The sequence below is a fragment of the Sander lucioperca genome, chromosome 15 (assembly GCF_008315115.2).
Source record: "Sander lucioperca isolate FBNREF2018 chromosome 15, SLUC_FBN_1.2, whole genome shotgun sequence".
Lineage (NCBI taxonomy): Eukaryota > Metazoa > Chordata > Actinopteri > Perciformes > Percidae > Sander > Sander lucioperca.
In genome coordinates, this window is record NC_050187.1 from 28,465,395 (window position 1) to 28,468,817 (window position 3,423).

The 3,423-nt window shown below is 42.7% G+C and overlaps 1 long non-coding RNA gene across 1 annotated transcript; it reads right to left on the bottom strand.

Annotated features, from left to right (window-relative positions):
• Positions 1 to 894: 894 nt before the first annotated feature.
• LOC118493233 lies at positions 895 to 1,451 on the bottom strand. Its single transcript, XR_004895226.1, has 2 exons — positions 1,109 to 1,451; positions 895 to 991 (listed from the first exon to the last, which is right to left on the bottom strand). It is a non-coding gene; the product is annotated as an uncharacterized LOC118493233 (long non-coding RNA).
• Positions 1,452 to 3,423: the final 1,972 nt, after the last annotated feature.

The following is a 3,423-nucleotide window of genomic DNA, read 5'->3' on the forward strand; positions in this document are numbered from 1 at the left end:
GTCAGCGTCACTTTTCTTTAGCCTTATCTCTCTTTCTCCTTCATATGAATAGAGAGCAAGCGAGCGAGAGAGAGAGAGAGAGAGAGATTTGGATGACTGCCTCTATTGGAAAAGCGAATTCTTTGATCTGCCTTTTTTGACCTATGCTAGACCTCAGAGGCCTCATCTCCCTCGATAAAAAGACGAAGAGGGTAAATGTGTTGATAGTGGCAGACGGTGCTGGAATTCTGGGCAAATGTGTCAAATTAGTTCTCACGTCTGGGCCTCATTCCTCTCCACCTTGCTGTGATCTCTTGCTCCCTTCTCTCCGCTGCTCTTTACACCCCAGTCAGTCTATCCCTCACTCCTCCCACATACACCACACCATTCCTCCTGTGACCCTGTCCCTTGTTTCTCTCTCCTTCCTATACATCCATGTAGATATACAATGATGGGGTTAAATGGTGATTAGGAAAAAGGTACAAGCTTATCCCTCGCTCATAGATCCCTAGGAAAACCACAAGAGCTATTTTTGGTCTGCAATCAATCTAAATCTTTACAGCTATTGTCTGTTAGTTTGTTTATTTTCATGATGCTAGTCATGTTCAGTTTTCCATATTTAAGTGTCTCTAAGAATGGTGAATGGCACAATGTCATCTCTGGTTTCTAGCTGAAATGTTAAAACACTAGACAAAGCACAAGAGAGGTTATTTTTTCCTTCATTCCAAATCTTGTTAGGTTTGGGCCACTGAAACACTCGGTTAAAGGTACCATGTGGAGTTTTTTTTCCACCAGTAGCACTATGGAGCAATAGCCTCTTTCTGACCAGAGGGATTTTTGCAGTTCCTAGAACATAACGTTCCTAGAACCCTTTTTTTCTTGTGTTCCGACTGGACCAATTTGGGGATTATTAAGTTCCTCTGACCGCAGTTCCTGTAACTCTTTCAGCTCCTACTTCAGGGCAGGGTCTTTTCCCTTTTCTGCATAGGAACCCTTAGTGACCTAGCAATGTCTGAAACACAAGCAGTACATATTCTTCACTGCCTGTTGCAATTCGCCCACGTATGCTAACTCATAAGACAAACATCACACATTCAACCAGCTAATTGTTAATGCTAGTTGAACTTACCCGTCGTTTCGTTTGCCTGTTGCGCTCTGCTCTTCTATCTTCTTCCATCATATTAATTAGGATCATATTACGCTGGAGTCTTTGTCTTCTGTGTTTCTCTGTTAAGTACTCCAGCCTAGTCTTTAAACGCTGCCGTTCGAGCTCCGTTATGAGGATCCTATAAAGACACTATAAAGACCGTTGCCGTGCTTGCGTCACTCCCTTACCCCTCCTACCAGTTCCTATGGCCAGTTGGCCAGTGCAAATGCAAATGGCAAAACCGGTTTTGGGGGAGAGTAGTTAGTCGAACTGTTTTGAAGTGGACTGTTCCTATAACTACGTTCCTGTAACTACTTGGTCGGAAAGAAGCTATGGTTTAATGAGTGGGTCCCCGTTTTGGTTTTTCTAATGCACGCATACGAGCACACGGGTGATGCAATACACATTCCTGCTATCGGTCTTACACTATTCCACTGATCTACAGGTGGCAGTAACCAGCCAGTAAAAGCAGGGACGAAGAACACTGCTAGCAACCAAACAACACAAGTGTTTAACGAGATAGGAAATGCAGTCAGCACGTTTGTTGGACCTCAAGGACACACACACACACACAATGCATTTTGATGAGTAATACAGAATGTAAACGGTAACTTTGTTTATAACCTATATTTAAGATTATTGAAGAACTGTGGTTTTAGTTAAATCTAGAAAACGACAACACATCCCTTCTCAAATCAGCATAGATATAACAAAGACCACAATCTTTCCCTATCCTAACTAAGTGGTTTGAGTTGCCAAAACATGACCATAAGAAAGTTAATCATGCTTTATGCTTTTGCTATGAATGAATACTCAGGGAAAACAAATGAAATATGTTGACAGTAAATGTTTTGGAGATTTATTCAGTATGAACATTTCGTGTTGGCAGTGAATAGTTTGCAGATAGGGTCAAAATAATCATTTCCTCCTTATGTTAATAATTCAATATGTAAAAAAAATAGCAAGTGAGTTGTATAGGAACATTACTTTTAGGAGGCACTTGGCTACCTGTTTAATAACTGTGACCAGGGCATGAAATTGGCACCCGCCCACCCGCCAAATGCGGGTAACTTTTGTGATTGGCGGGTGAAACTGTCAATCTACCTGCCACGTTGGCGGGTAGCCAATGAGAATTGAGTGATTCAGACACTTAACTATCGGTAAGCAGGGTACGCCGTTGCTTACGGGCCTGGTCCAATCAGAGGCCTGCATCACTGGAAGACATTGATTGACAGCCGGGGCCCCCTATCGCAATTTCAATACTCACACAATCCCAGCAGTCCCACGTGCAGCCACTGACCAAGCGGGAGTGAGAACGGGTAAAGTTAATTTCCTAGTTTCTGATATGAAGACGAGACGTGTGTGTGACTCGAACATCTCACATTTACCAACAAAACGTACAGCGAAAGACCGTGCAAAACATTTCAGATCGTCCTGCCAACATGTATACATTTTAACATCAATGTACGCTGTCACTGAAGCTGCTGCTGTTTCAATACTGTCGGCTCTCTGCAGCGGGCGGGGCTGCTCCGTTTCCCCCGCGACTGACGCGCACACACAAACACACACACACACACACACACACACACGCACAGACACACACACAATCACACACAAACACACACGGTGGATGCAGGAAAAAACGCAGATGAGACGTACACGATGACCTAAATTGAGGACAGCTACTCTCGTTATTGTAAGTGTAATGATAAGTTAAAGTCCAATGAAACTGTATGAATGTGTGTCCCAGGCCAGGATAGGAAATTAACTAACAATGTAAAGATCAACAAGCCACTGACAATGATAGATATGTTCATATTTGATTCATTCAATACATTCTTATTTTGTATCTTAAATCCACCAGCCTTTTTCATATTTTACCAACATTTGCAGCATCCTGAGCCTTTTTGGTAAGGTTCCTAGGAAATCTCAGCCCAGAATAATGAATTAATAGTAATAAGTATTATTCTCCCCAAAACAAGTTTCCCTTTTATTTTATTTAACTATACAAAAAAAATTCTTGTGTTATGGTGCGCATTCACCAGTGTTTTGTTGTTGTGGTGGTGCGCGTAGGCTACTCCTGATTTTGTCAGTCATCTCATCTCTTATATGCAGTGGCGTAACGAGCCAACACCGGGCCCCTATGCAGGATTATCAAGGCGGGCCCCCATACTACAGCACGTGATGACGGAGCAATGTCCACGAGTAGGCTACCATCAATAGGACAGGATAGGATCATAGAGACACAGCAATTCCTGTTTTTCACCTTTACGACACAAAAAAAAGTGGCTGGTAAA